Source organism: Odocoileus virginianus, chromosome 27 (genome assembly GCF_023699985.2).
Source record: "Odocoileus virginianus isolate 20LAN1187 ecotype Illinois chromosome 27, Ovbor_1.2, whole genome shotgun sequence".
Lineage (NCBI taxonomy): Eukaryota > Metazoa > Chordata > Mammalia > Artiodactyla > Cervidae > Odocoileus > Odocoileus virginianus.
The window spans coordinates 31,947,910-31,960,681 of NC_069700.1; positions in this window are offsets into that span (position 1 = coordinate 31,947,910).

The window sequence follows — 12,772 nt, forward strand, 5'->3', positions numbered from 1 at the left end:
TAAGGATTACTAATCGCATGTAGTACACTAGGCCCGGGGCTAACAGCCAATGTCACAGGGACATTTGGAGATTATGTGAGTTAACACATGGAAGGGGTTCAGAACAGCGCCTCTCACAAAGTAAGCATTCTGGAAGAAAGTGCTATTATTATTACTATTAACCAGCCTTGTTTTACACACGGGGTGGGGGGGTTGGGGGTTGGGACTTAAAGTGGGTAAGGACAACCTTGCTTGTCCAAGGTCACACAGGCAAGAAGCTGCAGTCTGACTCCAGGGCAGCGCCCCTGACGTCATATCACCCTGTCTGTGGTCACAGAGGATGAATGGTGATCCGAGGAGGGGCCTAGATAAAGTCACACAGCGCTCACACAAAAGCGATAAAGATGGTGGAAGGGGGGCGCCAAGAGCCCAAGGACCACTGACAAATCTGTCCCCAAAGTTCCTTTGCCAATCGCATCCTCTGAGGGCCCCTCTGGTGCCCATCCTTTAATGCCCAGACTGCTCACCCTGGGAATGTTTTTCAACAATACATTCCCAACATATCCCTGTGTCTTACCCAAGAATCTCTTCTTCTGTGATTGTAGAGGAGTCAAGGTTCCTGGGCCGAACTTGAGAGAACCCAGAACTCACTGTGAATCCCTTCAGCACAGGAAAGATGTGGGTAAATGTGGAACCTCCTCAAGGACTGCGGTGAAAGGTGAGATAATGCAGTACATGTGCTCCAGTAAGTTTCGTTATTATGTCTATTGACCACCATTGTTATCGTTATTGGTGCTCGATCTCTAAAATAATTGTATTCATTTATTTATTTTTGGCTGTGCTGGGTCTTCATGCTGTGCGGCCTTTTCTCTAGTGGCGGCAAATGGGGGCAACTCTCTAGCTGCAGTGCACAGGCTTCTCATTGCGGGGCTTCCCGTTGCAGAGCGAGGGCTCTAGGCGCGTGGGCTCAGTAGTTGCAGCTCCCGGGCTCTGGAGCCCAGGCTCAATAGTCGCGGCACATGGGCTTAGTTGCTCCTCAGCATGTGGGATCTTCCCTGATCAGGGATTGAACCTGTGTCTCCTGCATTGGCAGGCAGATTCTTTACCCCTAAACCACGAAGGAAGCCCCTGGTACTGATTTTTCAGTCTCCAGGGGTTAGCAGAGCGTCTAGGACTCAGCGAGTGCCTGTGGAACGAATGCCTGAATCAGAACACCTCGGTTCTCTTTCAACCTTCTCTTTGGACAAGTCACTTGGAGCCGCAGTTTCCTCACCTGCAGACTGGAGATACTCATCCGCACCTCCCAGGGTTCCCGGGATGAAACGAGAGAACATGAACCTGTGTTCTGAGGACTGTGGAGTGTTCTACAAACGCGGTGCACAGTCAAGCTCTGCCTCCCCTCCCAGATCGCAGTTGGCAGCAGACCAGGGCCGATGAGCAGGAGGCTGCCTCGGATGGGTGGGAAGTTCAGTTCCTTGTCAGACAAATGGGGCGAGGTCAGCAGGGTGGCCAGGAGGACGTGGGCCAGGTGTGGGCCGCCAACGGCTCTCCAGGTCCAGGAGGGATTGTTAAGGCTAATGGACTGCAGCCTCCCCCTTGCCTGTCTAATGGTTTGGCATCAACAGAGGCAGTATACGCAGTACACAGTATATTCAGTGTCCTGAATGTAAACTTACTTCTGCATGTATGTGTGTGTATATACCTGGAGGAGGCTCAGCTATCTCCCAGAGTAAGGAGGTGGCAAATGTTAAATCTTTGAGAAGCTTCCTCTTACATGTGATGCAGATAGTTGGAGTACTGGGAACACTTGGCTTTGTTTCTGTATCCAGCTTGATGTCTATAAGCCAACTTTGTGCACGTGTGTCTGTCTGATGGGGCCAGTGGCAACAGTGAGGCCAGCCTAGGGGTTATAGACCACGGCGAACACCGGTGGTAACGTGGCGGTGGTGTTGAGGGTGGGTTGATGGGGCCTCTTGACTACCGCTTCCACACACTGTACACATTTTTTCCTGTAGATCAGACCCTTCCTTAAGAAGGAATGGAGGTGGAAGGAGGAGGGGCGTCTTCATCCCTCAGTACCCAGTGTTCAACCAGCAGCCTCTCTCTGACAATTCAGTGCTTTCAATATCAATTTTCCCTTCCAGAAAGCAGTTCACTTTTGCTATGTGATTGGGAAGGTAATAGGTGGGAGCAACTCCCTGCCACGGCATTTTTATTTAAGTGGAGTGAACACATTCTGCCTGGCCCTTCCTCTGAACCTTTGCTCAGACTGCTCCCACCATTCTGAACACCTTCATTCGAGCTGACATCTCACCTATCCCCAAAGGCTCAGCTCAAAGGCACCTCCTTTATTGTACCTTCTTACCGCTCCTCTTGTGTGATAGAATTGAATTCTCTGTTCTAGGTACTCCAGGTTGCAAAAACAACCGTGTAGGCGTCCTGTATGGCTCCGAGGCCAACAAATCTAAGTGGGCCTGTTACACTGGACATTGGGTCAATGTCCTTCCCCGGTTTAGGCTGTGAAGTCTTGGGGTTCAGCTCTGTGTGGCCCAAGATACTGAGGCCTGGTGCAGTGGTGGGTTAGTAAATGTTTCACAACCAGCTCTCTAGGAGAAAGACCCTGACTTGTACCACATGTCAATTTATATGATATAAACACTCCCACCGTGGCTGACAAAGATCCAGAAATGACACTAGTGAAGGAGCAGTTGAGAAGAGGTGTGCACATCCAGTTGTGAGCTCGTGTGAGCTGGTTCCAGGACATAACTGCTGATTCATGACTATGATCCAGAGATGGTGACATCAGCTAGTGCCTGGCACATAGTAGGCCCCCGGTGCATGTTTGAAAGAATGAATGAATCGATGAATACATAAATAAATAAATGGATGAAGAGTTGGATGAGTGGGTGGATGGGAATCGAGTTGCTCGGGCAGCAGTGACTCACGGTGGTTTTGGCTGGGGGAGGTGAGAAGAGAGAAGAGGTTGTTCTGTGCTGGGCAGGGCTACTGGCATCTAGCACCAGGCAAATATAAAGTACCCCAGTTCCCCTTCTGAAGGGACCTCCTGCCTCCCCCTCGCCCCGCCAGGCCTCCCCCAGTGCTGAAGCAGCTTTGCTTTCTCTCATAAATAACCCATAATGCCGTTGAACGTGGTTTTCTTGTTGGGGCTTTTGTTTCTTCAGTCATGACAAAAGCCGCACTAATGAGTTATTGGAAAAACCAAGCCCTGCCAGAGAGGCTGGCTGAGCACAGAGGGGGAGGTGTGGATCCGGCCAGACCAGGAAGCTGAGCAGTTTCCTGAAGAGAGCTTGCCAGCTCCTGAGAGGGTCCTTAAAAAGTCCTGATGGTTCATATGTGTCTAGGGCTTTAGACAGACCAACCATCTCAAGGAATCCTTCTCTGTGAGCCACTGGGCAGGTGTCATAACATCCCCATGCTCCCAGCTGTTTCCACCAAAGGGCTTTGGTACCCGCTGTTCCCTCTGCCTGGAACACCCTTGCAGCCGGATATCCCCCCTCTGTTCACTCAGGTCCTTGATCTGAACGTTACCCCCACAGAGGGGCCATTCCTGACTACCCTGTCCAAAGAAACACCTCTCCTTGTTCTCCATTCCCTTGTCCCCCTTGAATTTTGTTTTGCTAGCATCAATCACAATCTGATGTCTCAGATTGGATGGCAGAAGGCAGATCCCAAGATAAGGATCTGAGGGCAAGTAGTATGCAGTGACTCCAGGAAACACCCATGGGAGGATGGGGAAGTGATACAGGGGAGGGAAGGCAGCCAATAAAAGCTGCAGTAATTATTAGCTGTGGGGAACTGTGGCCCAACCCCGATGGGGAACTCTGAGAGCCAATGTAGGACACACCTTGGAGACGTTCTGCCCGAAGGGTGAGGGAGCCGGGGTGTTTATGCACCAGCCCCATGATTCACTGACTTAGGGCTACTCCCAGGGAGCTGAGAGTTTCTGGCTCTTCTGGCCGCTATGGGGGCAGGCACAAAGGCCTCGGGCAAAGGCAATTAGAAGTCAGCCCGAGGGCAGTGAAGTTAGGACAGTAAGACATCGGCTGAGCACCCAGAGGCTCTTCTAGACCTGATATGACAAAACAATGTTGTCTTCCCCGATACATGGAAGGGAGGGACTTTGTTGTGTTCACACGTACAACCTCTGTGCCTGAAACACTGGTAATCATGACATAGTTGTCGCATGAATGGATGCCCATTTTATTGATAAAGATGATGAGGCTCAGAGGCATGAAGGACTGTGCCCACATTAGATTTGTCCACAACAGGAAGTATTTACTGAGCACCCAGTTTGGGTCCAGCACTTTAAGTCTCTCTGACTCCAGTTTCTGGGCTTCCCCCTAAGCCATGTCCCCTCCCAGCCTGGGTCCCGGTGAGGGGGAGGTGGGACTTCCTGGACTCCATTCCACACCCCTGGCCCATGCATGCTCCTCTGTTCTCAGTCTGACCTGGTGGGGACAGGTCTGAGAAGCCTTCAGTTGAGGTTCAGGTACAGCCAGGATCTACACTGAAATGTTATTTTGTTTTCCCGTTTCGCTTGGAATAATGACTGACATTTCCACCTCCTTCATCCCAAGAAAGGAACCAAGGTCAGAGACGGAGTCCTGGCTTTCTTGCCTCAAGGAGCTTTGGGTTTTGTTATCAATGCAGCAGGAACACCCCCACCCAGTTAGGGGAGGAGGTGGAAGTCTCTTGAGGGGGAGCGGACTAGATAAGGGATGAGGAAAAAGTGAGTGACTAGGAGGGAGAAGGGCCTCTCCGGCCCAGGAAGGAACAAAAATCTGGGGACTTTTGTTTGGGGCCTTGTGTCCCTCTGACCTGCAGTGCCAGACGGGGATATTTGTGCAGGCTGGATGGTAAGTGTGGAGGCCCTGAGGGTTTCCAGGGCCCACTGTGTTCACTGACAGGGCTGCTGTGGAGACCTCTCAGAGCACGTCTAGGGCAGCCGGCCTGGCTGAGGCCTGGCCTAGGGTTCAGGAGCCCAGGCAACAAGAATCAATTACCATGGCAACCACAAGTCCTGAGGCCTCTTCCCTGGGTCCCGGATTCTTCTATGACCCTGGAGACTCCCCTCAAACATAACTAAGGCAGATTTTTCAACACTCTGGCAATTGGAGGCTTGGGAGCAGAATTTATTTGACTTGAAAAAATAAAACGATACGACATTTATTGTGTGTGGATGTTGCTGAGTAAATTCAAACCCACTCCAGTGCAGAGGGACCTGTGGGCCTGTGGATGAAGGTGACTGAGCTGAGAGGCATAGCACCAGCCTCCTGTCTGCTAGTGGATCTGGCCAGGCAAAGCCAACCCCTGGGTCAGGCCTCCTGACTGCTTGGAGGGCACTGGAGACCATGGGGGAAGCACTGGAGGAACTTAATTTTTAAAAAATATATGAAAATCACATTTGCTTATTTCTGATTATAAAAATAAACATACTGCTTGCAGAGACATAGGGATAATGGAAGCATACAAAGACAGAAATGAAAATCACTCATAATCCCATCACCTACAATAATCATTAAAATGAACTATCTGTTCTTCTCATCGTCAGTCTATATAACAGCTTTTACATAATTGAGAACATATTAATATTATTTATATAATTTATATTCTCCCATCCCAGGGATTCTCCAGGCAAGAACACTGGAGTGGGTTGCCATTTCCTTCTCCAATGCATGAAAGTGAAAAGTGAAAGTCAAATCACTCAGTCGTGTCCGGCTCTTAGAGACCCCATGGACTGCAGCCTACCAGGCTCCTCCGTCCATGGGATTTTTCAGGCAAGAGTACTGAAGTGGGTTGCCATTGCCTTCTCCTCTATAGAATATAGATGGGGGCAAAGGTCCCTGAGCTCTGAACGGTAAACAAATGAAAAACACAAACACACATTCACATGTCAACCTGCACAGACAGTGGAAAATAGAGCAGGGGGCAGAATGCTGAAAAGTAATAAGTCCCCAGTCTGCTACTAAATAGCATCATGACCCTGAAGAAGCCACCTTACCCTCTCGTGCCTCAGTTTCTTAATCTGTAAAATGGGGTTGATGAAACCTCATTTAACTACCTCCCAGTATTTTGGAGAGCATCAAATGTGAAAGTCCTCTATCAACTCTAGTGGTGTCATTAGGCCATGATAAAAGAACCAGAAGCTCTGGCTTTTGGCATTAAATTTTCTGTGTGACTTTGAATCAATTCCTTCATTTCTCTGGTTCTTACTTACTTAGTTAAATGAAGGACTGGACTAGGATTCCTAAAAATAAAACTAATACTTTTTCGAATGCTTACTATGTGTTATGCACAGTATGGAGCACTTCATATGCATTTTCTCATTTAATCCCCCTAATTTAGCAGTCCTATGAACTTGGCACTACTCTTATCACCATTTTTTGGACACAGAGAGGTTAAACAACTTCCCCACATTTACTCAGACAAGAAGCAGTAGATATGGGGGTGAAATTGGACTCCTGAGAATTGCTGTCAACAAAACTCCTACCATGATAGAAGAGTTCTATATCTGCTTCGGGCAGAATGGTAGCCACTGGCTCTCTGTGTGACTGTTGAGCACTTGAAACTTGGCTAGTGTGACTGAGAAACTGAATCTTAAATTTGACTTTATTTAAACTTAAATACTAGTAAACACTGGCTATGCATTTGACCAGCATAGCTCTATGATGTCAGCTTCTGGTCCCTCTTCTCTGTAAGAGGGAGCATCAGGTAGTGGAGGAGTATAAACTCTAGAGTCTTCTCAAGCCAAATTCTCTGATTGGAAAACCAGCTTTGCCACTTTTTAGCTGTGTGACCTTGGGGGAATTACTGAACCTTTCTGTTCCTTCAGTTCAGTTCATTCACTCAGTCGTGTCCGACTCTTTGCGACCCCATGAATCACAGCACGCCAGGCCTCCCTGTTCATCACCAACTCCCGGAGTTTACTCAAACTCATGCCCATCGAGTCGGTGATGCGATCCAGCCATCTCATCCTCTGTCGTCCCCTTCTCCTCCTGTCCCCAATCCCTCCCTTAAATCCCCCTAAAACTACCTCCTGGGCGGATGTGAGGGCAAATGGCGTTTAGGCTGAGCATTTCATGGCTATGCCGCTGTCTACATACTCCTTTAGAGAAGTCCTGGGTTAAAGGATGAAAACAGTGTGAGGTGGGGCTAGATTGGCCTCAAAGGGCTGAGTGGGAGGCCCCCTCAGGGTCTTCTTTCCACGCTCGCTCAGGGGCCAGATGTGTCTCCTGAAGGCCCCCGGGACGGTGGGCGTGGGGGTTCCCCAGGAGAGCCAGAGATGAGTTAATCGAAGAGGCAGCGAGTCCCCAGAGCTTGTCGTGTGTTTGGAACAAGGAGCGTGTGGGACCAGTCCTGGGACCCCTCCCATCCCCCAGCGCATCGGAGTGGCGAGGGGGAGTGGGGGCGGCTAAGCCAGGCGTGCTGGGGGTCAGAGGGGCTGGGGGCTGGGGTGGGATGGGAAGAGAAGGACGGGGAGCGGGGGACGGGGGAATGAAGTACAGAGTAGATGACATCAGCGTGTCCTCGGGTCGGGTCAGAGCAGACGGAGCGGCACAAGGGCCACCACGTCGCACGCTGGGGGCGGGGGTGGGCGCCGTTCCTGCCGTATTCTATGTGAATGGCGCCCCCTGGAGTTTATGCCACACAGCGGTCCTGTCTGTGTGTGTGCCTGTAATTGTTCCAGTCCAGATTTCCTGCTCCCCCCGCCCCCACCTCCCCCACCACTTTCCTGGGTTCAAAAAGAGGTGATGGTTAAAGGAGAAAGAATTTGCTGGAGAACTTAAACTGCAAGGGACCTGGGAGGATCACGGGTCCAGTCCCTAGGCCCAGCCTTGGCCCCCTCTCCTTCTTTTCCTCCTTTCCCCTCACATCCCAGCCTGTCTTTTCAAGCTTGAGAACATTTGATCCTGCTTCCTGGAGAAGGTGAGAAAGAACCAGCTCGGTGAAATCTGACGCGCCTTGTCCTGGCGCCCTGGGGACAAAGGACACAGAGCCACCCCCAGCCTGGCAGACCTCCCCACGCCCCTTTCAGGAAACTCACCTGACCCACACCTCCTCCCCTAGAGGGCATCCCAGGGTGAGGCGGCAGTGGAGGGTCACATCACCTGCCACTTGTGTGCCCGAGGATTTTCCCGGAATGCTCTGTCCTTCACTTGCCTACTTCCCTTCCCTAAGAATTTGCTTCCCCTCAGCCTCTACATAACTCAAACATTTCTTCTTATATATTTGCTGTTTGTCTGGATCATTTGGGTCTCCCTTATCCTGGAGATTCAGGTCTTGTCTGGGGCTTGCTTTTGTTCCGGGCAGTCAGGGTAACCGGAACTAGTTCGTTTTGTTTATCTAGTTTTGGCCTTCGTTGCTGTGTGTGGGCTTTTCTCTAGTTGCGGCAAGCAGCGGCTACGCTCCAGTTGCGGTGCATGGACTTATTGTGGTGGCTTCTCTTGTTGCGGAGCACAGGCTCTGGAGTGCGCCAGCTTCACACCGTGAAGCAGTAATTTTGGCACGCAGATTTGGTTGCCCCGCGGCATGTGGAACCTTCCAGGACCAGGAATCGAACCCATGTCCCCTGCATCGGCAGGTGGATTCTTAACCACTGGACCACCGGGAAAGTCCTCAGTTCATTTTAATGAGCAGAGGAACGGCTGCCATCTGCTCAGTCCTGCACTGGGTGCTGTGAGTGTTTCACACAGTATCAGGGTGGCCCACCCTGCCCTGGAGCTCACAGCACACACAGCACACAAGCCACTCTAAGGCTGGGGTGGGAGGTGACCTCCATGAGACCGGAGAACCAGAGGGCCTTCCAGGGAGGAGCTGGCCTCCAGGTTCTCTGCGGCTCCCTGAGCCAGCTGTGTCTCCCTAGAGAGGCCAGCGGAGTCAGGAGGGGATGGGACCTGGTCCCCAGAGAGACTGGGTTTTCCTCCCAGGGGGTGTTGACTTCTGCATGCCAGTCTCATCTTCAAACGGGCCTGGTTCCCAGGAGCCCAGAGAGACATTTCTGTTGGGAGAAACACCCAAATAAAGCACCAAGCTGCTTCCCTTGCTCTGGGTTGAAACTTGGAAGGCTGCAGGCAACCAGGCTTAGACGTAAGAAGCAATCTTGCAGCAGAGCCAAGAAGTCACAGTAACCACGCCCAAGCTGTCCTTGTTCCCCATCCCAGTATCACTTACCCTGTGTGCGTTCTTTATTGCTGTCAACAGTTACCCGTTGCTGTTTCTAGGTCCTGGCTTCTTTTTTATACCAGAATCTATAATCCTATAGTAGCAGTCTCCACACTATCTGTGAGGAGGGCCTGGGGGCAGGGCTGCGTCTCCCCTTAGACCAGGGCTCCCTGAGGGCCAGGCTGTGTCTCCTTTCAGACTGGAGCTCCCTGAGGGTCTTTTCTTGTTGGACATCTCCACCAGGATGCTCAGTATGATGTAGGCACAATGCCTGACTTAATAAATATTTATTGAATTAATGAATATTCAAGAGAACCTGGCTTTTCCACCCCATTCACCGGCTTCCCAGATCCACCAACCAGCTGGGGAAGCAGAGCTGGGTAAATCAGTGCTCCTTACACCTCCTCAGAGTGGGAAGACCATGTGTTTTCAAACCAAATTACTTCTGATCCACTGAACTGTCAGCTCAAAAAAGTTAAACAAAAATGTCCCCTGTTCTAACATTAGTGTGGACACAAGGAGCTTGGCATGACCCAGGTGACCCTCACTTGGGAAATGGTAGCATCCAGGTCTCAGACACAGCTCACAAGGCTCTAGAGTCGGGGCACATCAGCTCATTGTGGAAATGAGAGAGGGATGATCTCACAGCGGGGCAGGGTGCAGTCATGACACAGTGGCCAGAAAGAAGGGAAGAGACTCCTGTCTCTTTTGCACCTCCCCACCCCGTCATTCTAGGACTGGTATATTAACACACTGTTAAACCAGTCAGTGAATGGCTCTTTGCCTCAGTTTTCACATCTGTAAAATGGAGGGGGCCACACATGTCCTAACTCACCTCACATTTTAAGGACCAAGAAGGAGAGTGGATGTAGAATTTCTTGGACAACTAAAATATGAGGGCACCCTTCGAGAGGGTTTTCAAGTAATTTACAAGAGAATCTGAATAAATTAGCCTTTCAAAAGCGATCACGGTTCCCAGTCTCACAGTCTAGCCTCATCAATTTTCATTGACCGGTTCATAAGATAAGCATTTATTGAGCACCCACTAAGTGCCAGGCAGAGTGCCAGGTGCTAGGGATGCTGTGGAACCTCACCCCTTCAATCAATTCCTCACACAGAGCCAGAGCAAGCCCAATACACTACAGTCAAATCCTGCCCCTCCTCTGTCCATAACCCTGCCATAGCTCCCATCTTTCTCAGACTAAAAGCCAACATCCTGCAATGAATTCAAAACCAGAATGATCTGTCCCTTAAACCTCTCTGATCTCACTCCTGCTACTCTCCCCTCACATACTCAGCTCCAACCAAATCCTCCCTGTCACCACAGGGCCTTTGCACTTGCTGCCTCCCCTCCCTGCAATGCCCTTCTGTCAGACACTGGCACGGCTTGATCCCTCTCCTCTTTAAGGTCCTCAGATGTCAGTGGGGTCTTCTGCGACACTCTCGCTAACATTTCAGCTCTCACATTTCCTACTCCTCTTCCTAGCTTTAGTATCTCCCTTACCATCTAAATAATATCGGGACTTCCCTGGCCGTCCAGTGGTTAAGACTTCGCCTTCCATTGGTATGTGGGCTTGACCCCTGGTTGCGGAGAAATAAAAAAATAAAACAGAAGCAATGCTGTAACAAAGTCAATGAAGACTTAAAAAATGGCCCGCATAAAAAAAAAAATCTTTAAAAATTAGAATAAATACTATTGACAGACTCTATCGTCTGTCTCTTCACCAGAATGTTACTTCCAGGAGAGCAGGGGTTCTTGTCTGTTTTGTTCACATTTAATCTGCAGTGCCTAGGGTAGTGCCTGCCACATAGCAAGAACCCATTAAATATATCTTAAATGAATGAATGGTGAACATGTGGACAGGGTCCCTGCTCTGAATCCTTCATTCCATGAATGGAGAGCCTGCTGGGGGTCTGGGGGAGGGGAGTAGAGGGGTCTACAGGACCTGGTGAGCGACCAAAGTCTCTATGGTCCCTCCTTGCCGAGGATGTCATTGCAGGATTGCAATAGTACTAGTCTCGAGCAGCACGATTTATAACAGGAGTTAACTGCTTACTAATTAGCAGCTGGAACCATTAATTGGCTATTTGTTAGAGCCGGAATTAATAAACTGGTCTTTCAGCAGGGTCATAACTCTCCTCATTCCTCACCCCTCCCAGCCAGCCTGCTCTTACCTGACCAGAAAGTGGCTTGCCCCTAAGACTGAATCAATATCTCCCACTGCACGATTTTGCAAGACGGTTTCCCTTGCACGGTGATGATGCTCTCTCCTTGCAAAGACTCTTGTGCTGTCTCTCCCACTTTTTTCTTCCAGGCTCTGACTTGCTAGAAGCCAGTGATCGAAAAGGCAGGAGGAGATGGGGGAACTTTCTAGTAACACACTCTCACAACAGAAGCCCGAAGTTGCGCTGCCTGACGGAGGTCTGGGGCTCCTGGTTGTCCGGCCTCTCATGCACGCCCTCAGTCAGCAGCTACTTAGTCCTCCTGGAGCCCACAGGCTGGGCTTTCTCCTGGGCAAAATGATGGCGTTTTTCTTAGAATGTCACGAGCGGAACCCAAGAGTTGGCAGTTGGTGTTGACCACCAGGCCTCCAGGTGGCTTCAGTCTCAACTTGTGCCCAGTGGCCTCCTTCACTGTTGCCTCGAATCCAGTGGTCTAGCTTTCATGCCCCACCCCCAAGAGCCCAATCTGGGGCTCAGAAGAATTGTTCTCTATTCCAGAAGAGAATAGGAACACTTCTTGTGAAAATATTTACTCAACACCCAGGAAAGAGCAAGCCTGCAGGGTCCACTTCAGCCACTTAGCAGCTAAATCTCTTTGTGCTATTCTACGAGAACAACAGTCCTGTCTCACATAGTTGATGTGAGGATTCAACAGTCAGTGCACATGAAGGGCTTAGAACTGTGCTTGGCATGTGGTGTCAGCCATTAATTACATTATTACTCGTTTCTCTCAACCACTCTGTGAAATTTGGATCCTACTCACTTTACAGCTGGGGAAACTAAGGCCTAGAGAGATTAGGACTGGCGCTCCGGACCCATGGCTCCCAAGCCAACTGTTCCTTTCCTTCTCCTCTTTGCTTCTCATTGTCAGACCCAGGGCTTTGTCAGAGGCAGGCACACCTAGGGGAGGAGATGACTGAATTTATAGGCACAGACAAGTAGGCTGTCAAGGTATTTACACTGCATACAATTAGCTGCTGAGTATTCACAGTGGATTAGCTACAGCAAATGTTCAATCCCAGCCAGGGTAGAATTCAGTCCTCTTCTCTCCTTTCCTTTCTGTCCCTCCCCCATCATGAGTCTTCTCTCTCCTCCAGGCCAGGTTAGGTGTTCAGAGACAGTAAACTCAAGAGATGGTTAGCTGAGTCAGTGGGGTTCCTTGTCCACCAATAATGCATCCCAAAGCCAAAAAGGAGCAATTAACCGCTATTTGAGTTTGGCTAACTGAAAAATAAATAAGGCAGTTTCCCATGACACGGACAAGTGCCCATTCAACTTAAAATAGGCAAAGCCAAAGAGGGCAGGAATCACTGTGATCACTCCTTGAGAGCTTCCTGGAGGAGGTGACAATTTTCAAATAATGGGAAGAGGATGATAATAAAAGAAG